We start from the raw sequence: 22,405 nt of genomic DNA on the forward strand, positions 1-22,405 counted from the left end.
ACTGGCTATTCTCTGTCATCACAGGGTGAAAAAGCATCTGCTATATGGTTTACCCTATTTTCCCCAAGGGACTGCTCCTTCCTCAAGGTGAGGGTGTTGTTGGGTAGTCTTCTTCCGCCCGCTATCTTCCTTCAATTCATCTGTTACAGGGCTCTCTGTTCCTGCCACCCTCTTACACCACGATACGTTTCTTACAGCCATGCGACTTCCTGGTTCCATCGATCTTCCCAATCTCCCATACTTCCTGCTCGTATAGGGTCCTGAACTTCCAACTGGGGTGCTGATCCTTCTTGATAACTGTGGTCCCAACCTGAAAGTCAGGGTTTCACGTTCGTCATTGTCCGCTTGCTTTGTCATTAGTGGCAAGCCTCCATGTTCCAATTGGGAGACCGCCACCCTGGGCCTAGCTGGATGCAGTCCTTTGGGGGCCTCCTGAATAGTAAAGTAACAGGAGCGCAGTTGGCAGTACTATGCAGAGTTTTTCGGTATGCACTCAAGACTTTATGCAGGCACCACTCTGCATCTTCTCTTTGGTCCACTCCTGACCTTTTTAAGGTTTGCATGAATCTCTCGATTTTCCCGTTGGCTTAAGGCCAATGGGGAGGGATTTTGTGGTGATGGATGGCACGCAATGCTAGATAATCTTAAAATTCCTGACCCGAGAATGGGGACCCATTGTCTGATCTGATTTCCTCAGGCAAGCCTAGCATGGCAAAAGTTTTCTCTAGGATAGGCTTGACTCGGGCAAAAGCTGTGAAAGGCACTATCTCCACTTCTGTAAAATTCGTGTGAGAATCGATTAGCAAGATGGTGCAGCATCCATCTGGGAAGATCCCGAAGTCTATGCTGATTTTGGACTGTAGTTTGAGATTAAGTTCTTCAGTCAGCACTGGAGCTGGTGGAGGATCTTCACTGGTTATAGCACATGCATGGCTCATCCACTATTGCATCCATTCCAGGGAGCCATACTTTGCTGCACAGCCGGGCCTTTATCTTAGCAGTTCAGTGGTGATCTCAGTCCCACAAACTCTGTGGCATTACAATTTGTTGGCCTCGTAGCAGTAAGACATCCCAGCTCTCACTTAATTCATTCCTCACCCGCAACATCCGTTGTCTGGCTGTCCGTTCCTAGTGTTTTAGGGATCCCGACCCATTGAAGAAATGCTGCTGCCGCCTTCGCTTTGGTTGTACTTCCACCGTTCTTGGTCGCCTCACAGATTTCTTTGAGCGTTAGCGCCTTGGGGCATGCACTGCACAGTCATTTGAATGAAGTCCTCCTTTCCTTTCCTTCCTTCCCTTCTTCATCTTCCGTCAAACTACTGATCCCATTCTGAGAGGGGTGACTCGACAGATAGTCAGAAATGTTGTTGGCCCCAGGACGGTATATGACCCGAAAGGCGTGGGTCTGCAGCTGCAAGGCCCATATCCGTTTGTCTTGTTGTCCGTTCCTCCTGTGTTAGGGATCTCGACCCATTGAGGAAATGCTGCCGCCTCCTTCGCTTTGGTTGTACTTCCATCGTTCTTGGTCGCCTCAGAGATTTCTTCAAGGGCTAGCGCCTTGGGGCATGCTTTTTGCACAATCATTTGAATGAAGTCCTCCTTCCCTTTCCTTCCCTACCCTTCTTCATCTTCCGTCAAACTACTGATTCCATTCTGAGAGGAATGCCTCGACAGATAGTCAGTGAGGTTGTTGGCCCCAGGATGGTATATGACCCGAAAGGCGTGGGGCTGCAGCTGCAAGGCCCCACCTCTCGATCCTCGGAGGGGCAAGGAAAGTAGTGCCAGCGATTAGAGGGATGAGGAGTTTGTAATCGGTCATTACTCTGAACTCGTGACCACACAGGTACAGGTGGAAATGGTAGCAGCGGTCTTACTGAGGCATGTACGTATGGGGCTGGAGCTTGGTTCTGCTATTGCTGTACACTCATGGTGGTAGATTGCCTTCCAACACGCTTCGCAGTTACGTTATAGTCTCTGGATGTAAGCGGTTTCCCTTACGCTTGCGTTTGATGCCCTGCTCCAGTCAAACTTTTATTTTAGTGACCAGCAAGCATAGATAGTCGACGTTAATGCACTCATTGGATACTGTAAGCAAATGGATCTTTTCCCTGCAAGCGTGTTGTGTATGACTCTATTCACTTTACTGTTTTTTTTCATTGCTTTGCAAGGGCTCGTGCGTCCCCTCCCACACACGGGGTGTTGGCAGCCAGTCTCTGATACGGAATTCAGCTAGTCACTCCTCCAGGTGCCCCCATGCCACAAAACATGCTCTCTCTCTCTTACTTGTCTATTGTTGGTGGCATGATGTCACAGGCTGCGGTCCTCCCTCAGTGTTCGGCAGGCGGATGCCATAGGGGCAAAGTCCACGTGGTGAACAGAGGGCCGGCTCGGGCCTAGCAGGGAGGCATAGTGCCTGGCTGTGCAGAGCGTCAGTTGGCTCTGTGGTTGATCAGGGGCTGGACCACAGCTGCGCAGGCTGTAGGCGGTGGTGCTCCGACAGTGGATGTGCCCAGTGCTTAATTTGTAAATAAAAAGGTGCCAGTGCGCAAAGCTCTCCTGTGAAACACGTGGCTGCTGCAATTAAATGTGCGAACACGGAATACTGAGGCAGCGGAATCCTGAAGCCATCTCGGGCCTCTTCAATCCATTTAAAGCCACTCCCGGGCCCTTCAGCTCACTCTTACAGCTTTCTCCCATTGTGACGCTTTGTCGTTTTTCTCTTCCTCCGTCTTTTCCATATGTGTCTTTTGCTCGCAGCAAATGCTTGGGGCAGAAGAATAAGCGCCGGCCTTCAAAAATAAGTGTCGGTGATCCGCACCGGAAACAACAAGCACAAATTAAGCACTGGATGTGCCTCACTGTAGGGCACACAGTCGCAAGAAGAGGCCTCTTCTGGTCACAAACAGGCAAGTACGGCGTGCAGAGAATGCCAAAGTCTTTGCACGCGCCGATTGGGCGCGACATGATGAGCAAGGTGGGGCCTGGAAGGCAGGTGAGTGCGCTGGTACAGATGGGACAGGGACCCAGCCGGGACAACATGCAGGCTCAAACAAAACTCTCACCTGCAAGTGAGCATTCCACCGCAGGGGCCGGCATCCAGCGCAGGTGGGCGGCCCATTGGTCAGCATGCAGCCTCCCTAGCAGAGTCTCCTTTGCTGGCGTCTGCGAAGGGCTCTGAAGTTACAGATAATCGGCAAGGGTTGCGCCGCCTCGTCACCAAAGTAGCACTTGCAGCGGCCTGGTGGCAGGCCCGATGTAGCCTAAGGATATCAGAGGAGACACACACAACACGGCACACTCACTGTGCTTGTCGGCAATGGCCACGAGCGACCATCTGCCCATTTATTTATCTCCTTGGACTGCGCCCGGCCCTCGGAGTGGGAAATGCATGCATTTTATGGTAGAGGCCGTTTGGCACTCAGCCTAAAGTTAACACATATGTGGAATTATAACCGTGAAAAAAGTGTAAATAAAAAATGCAATACAAATTGCAATTTTCATAGATAGTTTGGTGGAAGGAACTTCGGGTTGTGGAAAATAATAGCCAATGAGAAAGAAAAAAGAACAAAAGCGATCATTTTAATTTTTCAAAATTTCTAATCCTATTCAAAGTCCTGCCTTACCAGAGAAGAGTAGACACCTAGGAAAAGTGAGGTCTATGCCTCCCTTGTGTCCAGTCACCCTAACCTCCACCTAATACTCTGATGACTGGTGGATAAATGTGGTGCCCATTGGAGCTGCCAACCTAAGCCGCCATCTTTTCTTTCCTGGTAACAGACCTTAGTTAAATTTAGTATATGGTCAGATGTGCATGCTTAACTCCACTCACTACTTGTTTCTTGATCACCACACATAGCGGTTCCTGTCAGATACCCGAGTTACTTGGCGCTTTATGGACCAATCCATTTTACAGTATTAATTTTTAATAGATGTCCGGTTACATAACGGAGCCTCTTCGCACAAAGCTGTAACTCGTGGCAGCCGATTATGTCAGGCGACACATTTGTAATGATGTCCTTGTGTCTCTTAAAGGCTCTGGCAGCATCCGCTGCGTTTTCCCTCCGCAATGAAATTTCACGAGGCCAGTGATGCGAGGATAAATGCAGCCGCTGTGTCCTTTCGATCAATGTGCGTATCTCTCAGGATTGGAAGCCATATGCCTTATTGATTATGCCTTAAAAATGTCCAACTTCATTTTTTGTCTGCCAGCTCACCTTACACGACCCTCACAGGGCGGCTGTAACTTGTAACTGAGGGAGGGTTGCATGTTCAGTGACCATTGATGCAGCAGGTGCAGTGGCGCCGGGGCTCGGAGGCCTGAGGGGCTCAGTGAACTCTTGCTGCTGTATTTCACAATTCAAACTGAGGTTAGGGGGGTCCATTTACTTCCTTGCACTAGGGCCCATGACACACTGCTGTGCTACTGTGTATGATATAAACAACTGGTTGAGCGCCTGTTACACAAAACTCTAAGGCCCAGATTTAAGAAGGCCTAGTGCCTCCTTGGGACACATTAGCGACATTTTTTATGACACTAATGTGGCTCAACGAGGCCAAATTCGCCACGCCAGATTTACAAAGCGGCGCAATGCATGCATTGCGCCACTTTGTAACCCCTTGCGCCATATTATGCCTATGCCAGACATAATGTATGCAAAGCAGGCGTTCCCCCGTTAGGGGGACTGCAAAAATGGCGCAGAGGAATCTCCGAGATTCCACTGTGCCATTTTTAACAGCTATTTTTAACTCCTGCACAGAGCAGGCGTGAACAGGGGGCACACCATTATTCTTAATGGGCCCCTATGTACCTTGCAGGTTTAGCGCCAACATTTTTGGTGCTAATCCTGCAATGTACTACAATAGCGTCAAAATTATGATGCTATTGGCCCTAACCTGCGCTATGGTGCAGGCTATGTTTAATATGGCACACACATGGCGGCGTTAGGGGGGCGCTAAGGGGTGCAAGAAAAGTGGCGCTGCGTATAATGCAGCGCCACTTTTCTGAAATTTGTGACTTAGTATCTTGAAGGTTACATGTTTGAGTCCTGGCAACTCCAGTGAGTACTAATGCGTTGATTAATGACAAACACTTACATTATAAACATCAGACTATCCACTTTTTGGGCGCTTATTACAAGTGACTGCATTCCACCTGGAGCTGTAACTCCAGGTACAGATATACCACTGACTGTTTGGAGTGTTCCTGTGTCTCTGGGTCTCACACACTCCACCCTTAGCTATTCCTTTGCATCTTAAAAAAATAATCATTGGCAAAGCCAATAGGTCTGGCGTTCGGTGCCATCTTTTTGGTTTTGTCAGCTATTTTGTTTGTTTTTCATGTTTTTTTTTAAACCATTATTTTTGAGATGCTGCTGAGCCATCACCAATATAAAAAATAAACATTGGCCTAAAGCAAAAATACTCTTTCGGCCTGACAAAGCACACTTTGCTATGGCAATTCCTGCTACCGAAGGCAAACCATTTTCTGTGAGTGTGGCGTTAGTAAAACAACAGAATGCTGTCACTCACAGTGAAGTTTACCAATGGTTGATGAGGGCTGACCCACTGCTCCATGCTGTAGTGGGAGGGCGGACAGCACTGGCTGCTTCCGCTGCCTCAGCAAATGGGAGGAGTCACCCTGCTCGGCAGCAGGTGTCACAGTTACAGGGATTCTGAAGAGTGCCGTCAGGGGCGTAGCTTGGTCAGTAAGATTGGCGGGGTGTATGCTTCTGATTTTCTGACAAAGGAGAAGCTGCAGCGTGCATGAGAGTGCCCAAGGGGCACTAGTAAGCAGCGCCTTAAATGGTCCCGTTTGTCTGGTACTGAGTACCGGCACTTTTGTATTTTGAGAGGGAGAGCACCTGCACTTCTCAAGATAAACGTAATACTGTTAATTGGAGAGTACCGGCACTTCTCAGAAACAAGCAGGTACTCTGTTACAGAGTACCTGCACTTCTATTTTTCCATTTCAAGCACTGGTAGTAAGGGAGAGAAATGCGGATAGGTGGGAGTGCTAAGGGAAAAAAACACAATAATTTGTCAAATAACCAATATTTCGAGGATTTGCAAAACAGAGAGGATAGAGTGAGTTTGCGTTTTTGTATGTGAAAGTTCCTGGTGAAATCCGACAGACGTCTCACCATACCCGAATGAAAGCACCTGTACCCAACTATTTATCAGAAAATACATTTATTGGGGGGAAAGGAGGGTGGAACACCCCAACTACCGCGCTTGAAGCTACGCCCCTGAGTGCCGTGTCATTTAAGCTGCTTGCTTCAGCTTCCTGCAGACCTGGGAGAGGCAGGGGATGGCATCAGAAGATTGTGCCACAGTGCGCCCCCTCTCTTTCCCTGCGGTCTCTGCAGTTCAATGAATGGGCGAGACAGAAAACAACAGGCTGCACTGCAGTCCACATCTCTCCTGAGTCCCTTCGGTTTGTAGAGAGTTGGGGAATTGAGGAAAGTTAGGATGGGGCACTGTTGCAGCCGTCACCTATTTTCTGCACCTATAAAACCTGCAGAGACCCGGGGGGTGCTTGCAGACGAAGCATCGCCTGTTTCCCTTTTCCCTCGACTGTGGAGACCTGGGACAGGAGTAGATGCAAGTTGCGGTTTGTCTTGTGTAACGCTACAGCAGCTGCCAATCACTGAGTGTTTTGTAAAATATCTTCTTATATGTATATACGCGGTATTTGTATAGTACAAACCTAGATTAAAAAGGCACTGGGGCGCTTGATAGGGTCAAAGGCCAGGCATGAAGTCTGTGAGTGATAGGAGAGGTAGCTGGGTTGTGGACAGTTAATGCATTGTGGTAAAATGTTCTTTAAATGGATAAGTCTTCAACTCTTACCTAAATTGAAGCAGAGACCTTTTAAGGCATGGTCAAAGTGGGCTCTAGCCCAGGGCCCTAGCCTTTGAGGGGCCCCTGATAGCGCCGGCTCTGTTCTGCAGAGTCATGTCCTGATAACCTTGAATAATTCTTAAACAGACTGTTTTAAGTACAGTTTTTCTGTAATTTATTTTTAATGTGGGTGTGAGAGGCTGTTACAGACTTTTTGAAGAGAAATGTGTTTATGTTTCATGCAACAGCCATAAAAAAAGTTTCTTTTAGATTAAAACAGGATCACACATATTAGAAATTGGAGGGTGTTGCAGAGATTATTTGCAGCAATATAAGTTGCTGCTGCTGCTGTGTAACAGTATTGAAAACACACTTCACTATCCCTGAATATTAGATGTAAACACATTTAGAATTTGGACACGTGTGCCTGTGCACTGTCAGCAACCTGGCCAAAGAGGATGTTTAAGAGCTGAAACTGGGGCCCCCAAATTAAGTGTGGCTCAGGGCCCCCAACATCCCTAAGATGTCCATAAATTGGAGCACAGTTGGGAGGGTCCTGATGGATAAGGGGGAGTTGTTCCAGATCTTAGGTGCATAGATGGAGAAGGCCTACTGCCTTTTTATTTGTTACATTTCTTAGTTTTCTGCCTGATCGTGGGTATGCCTAGAGCAGTGGTCTCCAAACTTTTTAATGTCACGCCCCCCCAGTTGAAAAATAAAAATCATTGGGTCCCCAATTATTTTATAAAGACATGTTTCTGCTTAAAGCTTAAACAAAACTGTTATCTGTGTAATGCTTCTTTTGGCCAGAGCCTGGTGCCCCCCCTGGGATCCCTTGAGGCAACCCTAGGGGGGCCTGCCCCCTAGTTTGAAGACCCCTGGCCTAGAGTCACCAAGGATGAATACAGTAGGACAGAATGAGTGCCAAAGGAGGAAGTGCGTAATGCAATGTTCAAACAGATGTCTAATTTATTAAACAGGGCACAAGGTCAAGTCGGTGGTATGATAAAATAATGCCTTGGAAGGAGAAAGAGGCTTCCTTCCCAGCCTCCTCAATTAACAAACTCTACTCACTCACACAGAATGTCACAAGCAGCATCCCATCACAGAGCCATCATACAGGCTGGGCGGTAGTACCCAGAAGATGAAATGCACACCAGTGAGTCTCACAGGGAGTATTTCATGCTGCTGCTGCTGCCATCTGGCATGGCCCGTCCTTTAGGGTGGAGGGGCCACGCCCCCCTACCTTTTGCCCCTCATGAAGAGTGTCTGTCAGGCTGAGCAAAGGTCAGCCTGACAGACACTCTTCATGTTCAGGTCAGGCAGCCAGGAGCAGACATGCACGATTTGCGCAGACTCCTGGCTGCCTGAGCTGAACTTTCCTAGGCTGAAGAGGTCTTATGGGCGTGACCTCCTCGGCTCAGCAAAGGTGCCTTGAGGCCCTCCCCCGGGTGACGAGGGGAAGCGTCACCCATTGACTTTGACCTGGGTGCTTCAGGTTTAAGCCCTGAAGCGCCCAGGGCGAGTGTCAATCAGTGACACCTCGTCACAAAGTGGGGTGGGGTCGACGTCTCACTGACCCCATCCCACTCTGTGACGAAGTTGGGACTGCTGCCTTCCCTCATTGGCTGACCTAAGGTCAGGCAGCAAGGGAAGGCATTAGTCCCAACCCTCCTGGGACCAAGGCTGAAGGTAAGTGTGTGTGTGATCTTCTTAAATGAATGTTTGGTGCGTGAGTGCATGTTTGAATGTTGATGAGTGTTAATGGATGTGTGTGTGTGTGTGAAAGAATGAGTGCAAGTGTGCTGCCCGCCCCCCACCCTCCTAAAACTGCCGGCCGCCACTGGCTGCCATGTCTGTAGCCCAGCAGGTATCTCCAGTCTCGAGTTAGAATCCGCCGGCAAGTGCAGGCCCTGATAGGGCAGAGAGAGATAAACTCCTTTAACTGTCTGCTAGTTCAGCACCCAAGCGATAGTGCATGTTGCAATGATTAATTAGCCTGAGCAGCCAATCCTGGTGTTTCTTGTAAAGTGTAATCAACAACATGATTGCTTGAGTTCTGGAGAGTGAGATAGAGCTAGAAAGGCACCTTAAAACAAGGGGCGGTGTGCTGGTTCCCCAGGGTGAGCACCATTACTGGAAGGAAAGAGGTGTGAACTGTAGGCAGGGTACCTTTTGCCATCGGTAGTTCTTAATTTCCTGCATCTGGTATCAGGTGACTGAGGTGTCTCTGCTCAGGTGTTTTTATTTAGAATATTTCCTTAGCGCAAAGTCAGAAAAAGGGGAGTGGGGCTCCTTACAGATATCACAGGAGGCACAGATCTAGAAAGGCGGGAAGAAGGAGAAAGCAGGTGAGAGTTAACCAGAAAGGTATTGTCTGAAGAGGTGAACTTTCAGATTCTTAGAGTAAGAAGAGATTGCACATCAGCCCATGGTCCTCATGAGTGGAATTCTACTATTTGGGAACTAGGCCAAGACAGACTTATTTTGAAGTTTTGCCTCTTTTAGGTCCATTGATTTCTGGAATTTTACATCTTATGTATTTTGGAGTTTATTATTCAGGTGGGATGGTTGGCTGCTGTGTACTGCTTTGTGTGTTATATATGCTACTATCCTGAATTATATTTTAGCTTCAGGTGGTGGTGTTAGATTTGGGGCAACACCCAGAGGGAGGTGATAGCAGTTCCTGCTCTGGGGTGCTTGTTCCTCTGGGATCGCCGGTAGCTGTTCGGAGCTGTATGGCTTTGCGTATGGGGCACCCTATTACTCTCAGTTTCAAATATTTGAGGGGGTCACTAATACTCATTAGGCCCTGTTCCACGTCTCTTTAGGGCAATAAAACACTGCATTTGCATCTGCGCCTGAAGGCATCTACTGGCTGCCACCTCTTTTTGTATCAGTTTGTGATGGTGCCACAACCCCTTTCAGAGGGCCAGGGGGCAGGCAGGGGTTCCTGGGCCAGACTGTGGTGGTTGCTGTCTTTAACTCCTGGTGTCCGGGGGTTCAACCTACTATGGATCTCGAGCAACTGGGCCAAGTACCCCTTCTGCATATGACACTCACTGGTAGACGAGTATGGATGGTGGGGGGGTGAGTATGGATAAAGGTTAGTGAACAGGACTTATAAAGCACACAGTTATGAAAATAAATCAATGTCCAGTAAAATACTTATTTTTATATTAAAAAGAAGTATTTTAATTCTAAATCTCCACATTCATAGGAGTGATACGACACTCATAAGCAATAATACAATCCTCTTGAAGACGAGGCTCTAGTGTATCTATGGCAAATCCCTGTCTCAAGGCAACTGGAGAGGGACTCCACACCCAGGGAATAGAGCACCTACAGAGACTTGTCTAGTCAAGATTTTTCCTTGGGGATTTAAATATTCAACATACTCATTTACAGCCATTCACTCTTCATTATCACGCATCTAACAAACTTGATGTTCCTGGGTGAATTGTTAAATTTTTGGTATCACAGGAGTTGTTAGACTATAAAGACCTTTAATATCATAAAGAAAGAAAATATACATTTTTTTGTTGAAGGAATAATAACAGACTTCTCTGCTATCAATCAGTAGATTTTCCCATTAAATCTGCCCGCATTTAAAACATTCGCAGCAATATACGGCGCAAACAATAAAACAAATAAAAGCAAAAAGTTAAAAACATGCACTAAGTGAGACACATAACACAGTCCCCATCTGTCTTTTTGGGTACTAATCCGTTAGGCTCAAAGTTCAAGACACATGACGTCTTCCATTTGTTCTCTATTGTGTCTTAAAGTCCATCAGATTTAGTGAACACCTATACGTCGACGCGTTTCGGTGGATTTAGAAAGATATCGACCACCTTCCTCAAGACAAAGCTTCACATACATCCCATCTGCTCTTCATAACATTGTTGGGATTATTCCCCATCCACTTGTGGCCACATGCACGGAATGCTCACTAGTAGGGCTTACTCATGGGTCCACTCTGACTCTTAGGAAGTAGTCAAAAGTGTCTGTGGTGCTGCAACACCTATATCATTGAGGCCCCCAGCGACCTGTAGGCCCAAATCAAGTTTACCTGCTCCAGCAGCAAGGAAGTATTCAGTGTCTCAGTGGGTGCCCCAACCAAGCACACTCACATGGCTCCAGTCCTGCTAGATTGAGCCGGGCTGCACGCAGGAGGCGCGACAGCAGCTGGCAGGCGTGGGCTGTCCAAGAGCTTGCACGGCTGGCTCCAGCAATGATCGTAAGTGCTCCAATGCTACTTCCTCCAAGGTAAGTTCAGTGCTCCCCACCAAGGGAGGTCAGCTTGATCCTGATGCTCTTGATCTGGTCCCATTGAGGTCGATGCACACATAGTATCCTCTTCTTTCCACGAGGCAGTTTGGGGGAAATTTCCTCGATGCTTGATCTCAACCAAGAGGTCACACTGCAGTTAACAGGCAATTGCCGGAACCCCAAAAGTTAATATTGGCAGCCCCTCCTAGCAGTGGGATTGCCGTGGTGTTGGCCCTTCTTGCACTGCAGTTCACACACCGGCAGCCACTCCTGGCATAGAGGGTCGCCCCTAGGTGCGGCAATGGTCTTTGCACTTGTTGGCAGTGTTCACTTCCATGGTGGCCCTTCCTGGCATAAAGGGTCATTTCAACGGTGTTGTACAGACTTCAAGCTTCCCGCATGGCACTTTGTTCACAGTTATCTTCACACCATCCCTCTCGTGACATGCAGGGTTTATGACCTGTTTCTGCACACGGGCATCAACCCATTTCGTGCAGCAGCTGTTTTCTCACTCTTCACACTGGGAGTCCTCTTCATAGGGCTCCACACTTGGCATCGCTCCCTCCAACATTCTTCTCTCCCTCGCAGGATACACTGGTCTTAGCAAGCAGGGAGGTGCTCGTGCTCCACGCTCCAGAGCAGGTGGTCTTGGTTTTTCTAGGTTATGCCCCTTCACCTAGCAGGGAAACTAGCAGGCTTTGGCCTCCAGTCCTGGTCACAGGAAGGTCTTGCAGAGCTTCCCGTTCTCACACAGCCTGTCTGGCTGCTTGGCAGATGATAATTTATGGGGTCTCAACCTTCCCTTCTTATACTGAATTTCCAAACACCAAATGTGATTTAGAATCTGGGTCTTTGAAGTTTTATGTTGGGGTTCTGTTTCTTTTGAGGTGCCTACTTCCTTTGTCTCCCTTCCTCTTGCAAGGAAGGAGATTCCGAAGCTAATAGTCCGAAAACACAGACCATGGGAGTGACTAGAATTCACACCTGGATGTCAGCCACAGTGATACATGCATCAAAAGTTAATCCAGAGCCCTCAGCTCTAATCTTTATCATTCCCTTTTCAGCCCATCTCCTTCCTGAGATGTGTCCAGACCCCTTCCCTGTGATCGCTCACTAAATCAAAGAGCAGCCTTTGAATTGCACAGGGGAGTCTCTCTTCTCTTCTCCATTGTGTCCCACCCAGCTCACAGGAAGGCAGCAATACACACATCTGTCTAGGAGGATTCCTCTACTCCTCCTGGGCTTCCCAAACTGGAACCCATGGTCCTCTGTGTAATGTACCATTGCAGGCACACTTGCAGTCAGTGTCATGGACACAGCACTCACTTATTCAGTACTGTAATTTCCATATATTGTGCCCTCACAGACACACATACAATGAGCACACGCATTGCTCAGCACACTGTTCAGTACTGTAGCCTTTCCATATTGTGCCATGGTGTGCTACTTGCAAACAGACACACATTCAACATGTGCTACACAACACTTTACCCATCATGTATTGTACCGTTCGCAAGCACACAAATACCCAGCACATGCTTCTACTGCGCATGCACATCTATCATGTGATGTATCCCTCACAGATATACATACACCCAATGCACACACTCACCATGCATGTACTGCACAACACTCATCTATCCCTGTTTTGTACCATTCCCAGGCACACATACATGCAGTGCAGAGTTAACACCCCTGCACAGCACTTAAAATCTAACTGATGCAGGCCAATGGTGAGTTAAGCACACAGCAACAGAACTTTAAAAAGGTGATTGAGCCAGTAGGCCTTACTCCAGTGACACAGATTAAAAGGACCTGTTCCCTCATACTGATCACTACAGGGTATGCTGCCCCCACCGTGCTCATGCTGCTTAACTTCTGGTGAAGGCAATAGTATGAGGATAGTGCTTTGGGTACCCCTCCTGGTCCTACACAATCGCAATCTGTGAGATAGGCCTATATCATCATGCACATGCATGACCTGTGTCTGCATTAGGGATCCAGCAAACAGTACAGTTAAGCATTCGGGTAGGGGTACAAGCCCTTTAACATGCAGAGGATGTTTCCATCCCAAACAGTGGATAAAAAGAGTACCGAATTTAGGAAATAGTAAATGAGAGGAGTGTGACTATCAGTGAAGCAGGTACAGTGCACTAGGGCTCAAAGAACTGATGAACTCACAGCATCTGATTATGGCTGTGTTTTACTCACCAGCATGAAGCGTGGACCTATTTTCCTTGCTTGCTCCATCACACGTACAGAAGCACTAGGTCAGAGATGCGCAGGCTAATAATGGATGCTGTGTAGGGGTTGCTATGGATAGCAGTTGCAAATGACAGTATCTTTGGAGACACGACTGTACAGTTCTAGACTTTCCTTTAATAACTGTATGCATGTTGGGAGCTGTAGCCTTGGTACATTCCATCTGCACTAACTGGACAAAAGCATCCAAAACAATGATTTGTGTTTAAAAAAAAAAAAGTCAGCTATTACCATTTTCTCCTAACATATTGGTGCTGGCAACCCATGTGATCTCCAGAAATAACATATGTGTAGAAGCAACTTCATTAATCTGGTTACCAAGCGCTGCTTGTTAGGAGATGCTGCTGCCTCAAACTCATAACTAAAGTAGTTTAAAAATGACCTTCTCCATCACTTCGCAAAAAGATGGCGGAAAAGATGGTGCAATATTAGTATCTGTTGTGCAAACAGGGTGAAGAGGCTATATGATGTCACTTAATGCTTCCCTATGAGTTTGTTGCAATGGAGACAAGGACAAAAAATTTCACTGAATGTTCCGCAATTTCCAAGGCTTGCATTCAGGGAGATTACTAGATGATGTCATAGCATCAGGTGGCCTACTTTAGGGGAGGCTGAACAATTCCACTGTGAGTTTAGAGCACGGAATTCTGGTAAAACTCCGCCACTATGTGGCACAGATTTTTCTCATGCATGGCTCACCAACATTAAGTTGTCAAACGCAAGCAAAAATTTACATCCCCCTATGGCAGAGGTCTTCAAACTGGGGGGGGGGCCCTTGGGGGGCCTGAAGTGATCCCAGGGGGGCCCCAGGCTCTGGCCAAAATAAATACTATACAGATAACAGGCCTTTCTTTTAAGCAGAAGCATGTTATTGCAGTTTTAAAAAGGTAACAGTACTTAACTGCAATGTTTAAATAGGTTTAGACATATTTAAACATTACCATGTTTATAAAATAATTGTGAAAATTTCTCAGGGGGGGCCCAATGATTTTTATTTTTCAACTGGGGGGGCGCGGCATTAAAAAGTTTGGAGACCTCTGCCCTATGGTGATTTTCAGGCTCTATAACGCCTCCCGCGAGATTTTTCCATGCTGGCGATCGTAGCAGGTTGCGACTGTAAGTATTGAGAAAGCGGCTGCTTGAATAGAAAATCTACAAGGGCGGCAGAAGGAAGCAGTGCCCTCTGGCACGCCACATGGAGGCATTCACACTAACTTAACAGTGCGGAATAAGCTCCAGGCGCTAAAAATCACTACGAGCAGCGCAACATGCCTGAATTCTGCCTGCATGAGGAACACTGCAAAATCTCAGGGAGTTTTTTTGTAACTCCGCAGAATTCCGCGGACTGAAACTCTGCAAGTTCCCCTGAGGCCTACCCTATATTCCGTTAAGGCTTTCCTTCTAACTACCACTCATTCTGCTTCTGAACTTCAGTCGGGGTACACTTATCATGAGTGAAAGTGTACAATCTCTAGGTTCCAAGGGTGAGTGAATGATGAGCCATCTGCACCCTAAATAAGGTTCTCGTTAGCAACGCAACCAGGGAAGTGGAGAAAGGGCCGACACTTGCATTAAGGCCCGCAGCACCCTTGTGACACCTCTGGTGCCACTAATGACACTGCGTCATCTGGCGGTAAGAATGAGCATGACAAGATGCGCAGCCTGGACTGGCGATGCGCGAGGTGAAAAAAAAGCGCAGGTTCCGTGTTGCTGCGTGCTAGACAGTAAACCTAGCCCTGATGGTGTAAGTTCTCGTTTCTTCAGCTACTCGCCCCAAAAGGGGAACAGTGTTCGACCCGGAAGTAGAGTTGACAGTGGCCAGTGCGACATTCTTCCATTTGCCCCTGAGTTTCAGGCCACCAGTCTGCCTTCAGAGGAAGACGGGCTGCTATGAATGGCTGAACAGCCTACTTCTAGTATCAGACTCCTTCAGCGTGTTGGGCTGCTGTGAATATTTTTGCCGGGGCAAGTTTTGGTTTCCATTCCTGCCCTGATGGCAGCCACGCCCAGAAGTCGTGCCCCACCAGCTAGCCTCTCTGAGGCTCCACCGACTCGCCCGGCCAGTCCGTTAGTCTCCATGGAGCTGTCACCAGAATAAAGGCGTTGTCAAAATAGCAATTATATATATATTGCTCACAAATGTGTCATACCGCCGTCCTGAAGCTCGAGTAACTAGTAAAAGTCCCAAATTCCTATAGTGGGAATTCACAGAGCAGCAAACCTAAATGAAAATAAAAGCGGCGTAAAGGGGAACTCCGGCGGAACATTTGCAGCGGAATTCATGCGGGATTCCCCTGCTTGTGTGGGGACGACCCGTATCTTCTTGAGCTCAGCTCGGACTTCAAGATGAATTCTTGTCTATATGGTGCGAAGTTAGAGCAGGGGCGCAGCTTCAGGGGTGTGTTGGGGGGTTACACCTCACTTATAATTGTACTTTTTGATGAATAGTTGGGTACGGATGCTTCCAGTCTGGTATGGTGAGGCGTCTGTGGGATTTCTCTTGGGATTTTTGCATGCACCCACTGACAAAAACACACACACTCATCTCTGTTTTGAGGGTCCTCAAAATGTTGGTTATTTTACAAAATGTGTTTTCTTACTTAGTACACCTACCAATACGCATTTCTTTCCCTTTCCACTGCCCATTAAGTCCCTTTAAGGTTCCTGCTTGTCCTGTGATGCATTTTCACATTATATGCCTGCTTGATTGTTGGGAAATCTGAAGCTTACACCCCCAATTTTACTGACCAAGCTACGCCCCCGTGAAACACCCTGCCGCCCCCATTTAGACCACTTGAGACCATACAGGGCCGGCTTTGGTAGCTCCCACTGCCACAATCTTTGTTGACGCCCCCTCCAGACAACTTTTTTTAACTTAAACTCATGCAGCAAAACAGTGCTGATTTCATGCATATTTGTGGACTCAGATGTATGCTGTCCTTGGCACGTGATATTTGAAATTGAGTATTTACTGTTTTCCTTAAAATAAGAGAGGCATTTGGTTTTGAGGCACACAGTATGGGAGGGAAAGAGTCTCATATAGAGTAGCGGGGTCTATAAGCGCACCCTGCTGCAAGGCGTTGTGTGGCACACACAGTGACAAGTGCACGGTTGTGTGAAACACAGTCAGGTGCACACTGCTTGAAATAGTGAGACTTTGGAAACCGAATGCAAAAAAATGACATTTGGAGTATAGAAGGCCTAAAGAAAAAGTCTTAGATGCCTATGCGCTTGTGTATCAGACCTCTACAAAGAAAACAATCACAGATACCAAAAGGAACATAGAGAGACCTGATCTCAGAAGAGAACTAGACAGTAGAGGCTTGCAGTGTTCAAGGGGGAGGTGCGCGAAGTGGGGGGAGCGGTAAGGGGTTGGGGAGAAAATATTAATAAAAAATAAACTTACCTGAAAACCGCACGCGCCGCACAGTGTCCCACTCCTCTGCTGGCTGCAGGCAGGCACAGGCTCCCAGCCTGCCCTGTGGCCAAAACCGACAATGCTCAAAGCAGCGTTGGGATTGGCTGGGAGCGCCCAGCCAGGGCGCTCTCAGGCAGATTGGGAGCCTGTGCAGGCCCTCTCCAGCCCAGCAACTATGTTGCTGGGCTGGAGAGATCCTTCTGCGCATGTGTGTTTAGCTGGCCCGAGACTGCCGGCCAAACACACACTCCCCCTCATACTCGTCACCCCCGTGGCCCCGCCCCTTTACAAGGAAACAATAATAAACACAGTTTATTATTGTTTCCTTATAAAGGTTTTGCAGCTGCTGCTGCTGGCGGGTGGGCAACACTCCTCCGCCCTCATGGAGAAGCCGCACCTGGAACTAGAGCAAAAAACAGAAACTCAAACTTGGTTCCCCACTTCCTAAGTTGGCAACTCTGGCCCTTAGGCCATATCTTCCATGCTGGCCACTCAGATTTGTCAGATGGCAATATTGTATACGTTCCACAGTTGTATTAATATGCCAGAACAGACTGTACATACCAGGGCAGCAGCAGCATAAAGCTGGGAAGGATCTGGCTGTACACACCAGAGCAGCCCTCTGAAGAGAGACGAGCTGACTGTAAACACCAGCACAGCAGTGTAAAAAGGGGCAAAAAGCAGACTGCATATACCGGGATAGCAGTGTGAAGACACACAAGCAGTCTGTACACCAGGAGAGCCGGGCATACTGTACAGATCAGGTCAACAGTGTACATACCTGAGCAGGCAGGGGCATAGCTTCCACTGGTGCAGCAGGTGCAGTGACATCCGTTTCTAGAGTCCTGAGGGGCCCCGTTAAGCCTGATTATAGCATACATGTCAACATTTCGACAATACATATAGGGGGATTTTGAAAAATAAATCAGGGAACTTTGTTTTTCTCACTGAAACAGATAATTTTAGGCTGCAGACTGCTAAAGTAAAGCCACTTTGACTTAAACATGCAAGAGTCTCCTGTCTGAGTCGGATCTGTTGGGATGTAGCTTACAGTTCAGTTACCAGGAGGCCCATTTCCTTCCTTGGACTAGGGCCCATGACACACTGAATACACCACTGACAGCAGGAGAGTGGTGTAAAGAGCCATGAGCAGGCTGTGCAATTCAGGGCACCACTGTAAACGCACAAAGGATCAGAACTGCAGTGAAAAAGGGGAAAGTAGCACATTGAAAAGAAATCCGTGCAGACTGTGCACATTAAAACGTACAGGCATGAGGAGGTTGTTCGCAAAAGACAGGGCACAAGTCGAGGGTACACACGGGTAGACTTCATCTACCTACTTTTTTTTAACAGGGTGGACACCGCCTACCCTGCAAAGAGGGTGGGCCCCACGGAAATATGCTGAACTGTCCCAGTCTAATATTTAAACACCAGGACTTCGTTACAAGCAGCAACGTTCAGGCAGGGAGGAGGCTTATCAGTTTCCAAATGGGCTCATAACAACTGCCATCAGGCCTGCTTTTGTTGGAGTATCCTGGCTGGGAGCTATCGGGGAGCTTCACACGTAGATGCAGTTGAGGGACAACTAAGGCACAGAGCTTATCACTTCAGAGGTAGTTAAGAAAAGTACGATTTTGACTTTGTTCAGTCCCTGTATATAAGACATATGCATACACTGTAAGAATGTCAGATGTGTTGGTCTAACCCAGTTATTATTCCCTGAGATTTACTGGGCACACAAAGATCTCTGCAGCAAGTGGCTTAACCCCATAAGATATTTTAAGATGTAAACTTTGCAATCAGCTAAGCAGAAGAGATTTACTGCCACATGTCTCCTTGTTGCCACTGTCTTTTAGCATGGTTTTAAGAAACAATTGCATAATTTGAGGCCCAGATTTTGCATTGGGGTTACGTCACATTTTGGCACATCCCAATACAAAATGTCATTTGTTTAATATTGTAATGCGCTCAAATGTATTCCTGATAGACCTGCTAAACATATGTGTGAGGTCTTAAGATCTGATGTCACTTCTTGTGATGTCACTTCCTGTGAGATCATGGGCTGTGATGCCACTTCCTGTGATGTCCAGTGCGATGTAACAGGCCGTGATGTCACGAACTGTGATGTCACGCACCATGATGTCACTTGCATACTGCCTAACTTGGTTAGTCCCCCCCATTCTTTTTTTAGGTCTTGTGCACTGACTATTGCAGAGTGACATGTAAAGCTGAGAGACAGAAGCACTGTTTTCCTTGACGGTGCTGTGCCTCAGTTTTCATTGACGGACACTCTGGTAAAGGCCAGTGCTGTCTCTCCTGTATTTGTAAGCTACTCTGGCGAGGGATGTCCAATACCTCCTGTGTCTGAGGAGCTGCCTTGTTCCAGAAAGACGGGAAGGCCGATACCGCCGATACGGGAAGGCCGATACAGTCGATCCTATCTCTGTGGAGCACTCAGGATGTCATACCTCTCCATCTGTGATCACGTGTGCATCTTTGTCCGTCTTTGTTTTCCACAATGTCCTGGAAATGAAAGATGGACAATGGTGTTCATTTTGGTCAGAGCCCAAATTGTGCCCCCACCCAGGCTTGGTGCCTGGTGCAGCGGCACCAGTTGCACCACCCTAAAGCCGGCCCTGGGAGAATATGAACTCCCAACAAAGCATCTGGATACGGGAGTAATGTCATATTATGTTATGCTATGTTATGTTACGCTACATTTATTTGTATAGCGTACTATTCACCGAGAGGGTCTAAGCACCTAATCAGTAGTATTAATTTTATCAAATTGGTAGCAAAGAAATGCTTGGTTATCCCTGCCGGAATTCGGTGACCTGTTTTTTGAAGTAATGACTACCTCTCTACCTCAGATGCATTAACCAACTGGGTTATCTTACCAGTACTGCAGGGTGAAGGCTTTTTGGATAGAAAGTCCTAATAACAGTCTAACCGGAAAGAAGCATGATTGTGGAGTGCTTCATTGTGGGCGCTATGTTGTGAGTAGGGCCTGGGTAAGAAGGTACCTGCGATAAGAGCAGAAATGAAGTATTTGTAAGCTATGTGCATATGAAAAGCAACTCTGAAAGCAAAATGAAACAAAAATCAATTTATACCAGTAATAATAATGAATACATGTCAGATCTCGTTAATGAGGGGTGGGGGTGTTGAGGCATAGGGCTGATGGGTCTACTTGGTCCTAGGGATGGTGCTTGAGGTCATTTGTCACTGGTGTCCTCCCAGGGCTCTGCAAACTGGGTCACTACAACCCTCGCCACACTTAATCCTCAGGACAGGGAGGAGGAGCTGTTCCTGGCCTCCCTGGAGGGTAGTGTAAGGGACAAGACCTCAAAACTCCACAGCCACCCAACAGACACAATAATGTGTTGCCCAGAACAGTGCTATGCTTTTATCTAAAAGAAAGTCAATTCATCTCACAGACAAACTAAATACTAAACAGTTCATTGCCAATTCAATATAGGATTTGTTTTTTATTTGTTTGAAGTTTTGTATACTGTAAACCAGGGGAAATACATACTGGAAAGGACAGCATGTACAAGAAAAGACAGCATGTACTTAGTAATGGTCACAAAGCTTAAAATAATATAAAGTCGAGAGAGCAATGTGGGCTGATAGTCGCGTTTCTCAGTGAGGCACATAGCCCCCTTTCTTGGGATCTACAAGTACAGTCTTGATAGAGCGGTCCGTAGTAATAATTTACCTGCGTTTGAACGCTCTTTAGGCCGATGAATCTTTTGACTAAGTGGGAACTCTCTGTACTCTTAATCGATCGATCTCATCAAAATCAATAATCAATAACGAACATAAGCAACCCCTTGAACGACATAACACTTTACAATTAATCCAGAATACATTTCGGCGAACCCTGACCTTTCAGTCAGGAATAACCACACCAGTTTATTGCAAAGTTAGTGAATTTATTTCCCTATATTAACAAAGCTAGCACAATATAAATGTGTCTCAACACCAAATGATAAACATATATGAACATTAATAGCTGTCCATAACGTCGAAACAAGTGTAATCTATGAAGCATTTGAATCACAAGGCATTCGATAATGGCAATGCAAATCACTAATACGATAATCTGTAATGAACTAATGGCATACATTTAGTCAGCATAACAAGATCTCAAATTGCATCGTGCGACAGATGGAAACCTCGTCTAACCTCAAATTAGCATCGGCATGTGGGACTTCATGCAAAAACAATTTAGCAACATTAATTTAGAAAAACTCCTAACTAGGGCTCTTACCAAAATCAGCAGTTGGTTACCTAAAAGGAACACAATGCAATTTTACAATTCCCTTTCATATTTACCAATTACGATCAGCATACAAGGAAGTCTTCGTCTCACAGGTACCGTTCTTCGGTCAGCATGGGTACCGCTTCTCGATCAGCATGGGACGGGACAAAGGGGCAGGGGTGAACGGGGCAATTGCCTCACGGCGGCAAGGTAAAACTATTACTTCATGCAAAGGGATCAAATCAAAGTTACAGTCTCTAGGGCAAGAATCATTTAAAGTCTCTTTCTCTCGATTAGAGAAAGAATCAAAGTCTCTCAAAATGGCGTCACAGCAAAGTGGGCCATAATAGCTACGAAGTCAAAATGGCGTAGTGTCCGAGTAATGGCCGATAATAGCCCAATGGCTGTAATGGCTCCCTTCTTCTCGTGCACCTGGTTTTTATAGACAACAGTTCGAGTCCTGTAGGGTCTCCATTGGAGGGTTCATAGGTTAGCTTCAAATTGACCAATCAAAAGCGACAGTTCTCAAGCTTTTACTTAAGCATACATTATCCTTGGAGATGGGTACGCAAGTTGCAACATTGTCTCCCAATTAGCTTACTCTCAGAGCCTCCATTGTCCGCACCTGCAAGTCGACCTTGAATTAAAGAGAAAATATGCCAGGCTGGCACTAACTTTAAGATAAGCATGTGAACAGTTTCTGTGGAAAAGTACAGCTTCAAGCAAAAATACACGTTTAATAGCACAGTGGAAAAATACGAGCATCTAAACCGTGAGACCAGCCAACTAGGCCAAAGCCTCCGCTGAAGTAATGCTAAGCTAAAAACATTTCAAACAAGCAAATCATAGCACACGTTTATGATTATGTCGGATTAGTGCAATTCTAATTCACCACGTTATATAAAGCACGCGTATAAATGATGGCAAACTACTCTGAGGGCACATTTTGTCCCCGTACAATCTTAATTAGTTCGGTTAAAGTCACACATGATTATTTCAGCACTACGTTTAAGCGTTAATAAATCAAAACCTTCATTTTCTGCTTCATCAATCCCTCCTCTGATGACTACTTGTCATCACACCAAACCACGCCCACAAATTTTATTCCATTAAAATTCTGTCAGTTCCCTTTTCCTTTTAGTACCCCTAGTTTGCGCTTTGTATTCTTCTGCCATTCTTTTCATAATTTTCTCTTCTTTTCTTCTTTTAATTCTTTCCATAATCATTATTATTCCTTTTTTTATTCCCCAAATTCCAAATACACAAATTATTACTATTAATATTCCTTCTATTATTTTCAATAATATTCCATTCCAAATTCCCCCAATCCAATGTCCCACTGAAGCAAG

Source organism: Pleurodeles waltl, chromosome 4_2 (genome assembly GCF_031143425.1).
Source record: "Pleurodeles waltl isolate 20211129_DDA chromosome 4_2, aPleWal1.hap1.20221129, whole genome shotgun sequence".
NCBI classification, from domain to species: domain Eukaryota; kingdom Metazoa; phylum Chordata; class Amphibia; order Caudata; family Salamandridae; genus Pleurodeles; species Pleurodeles waltl.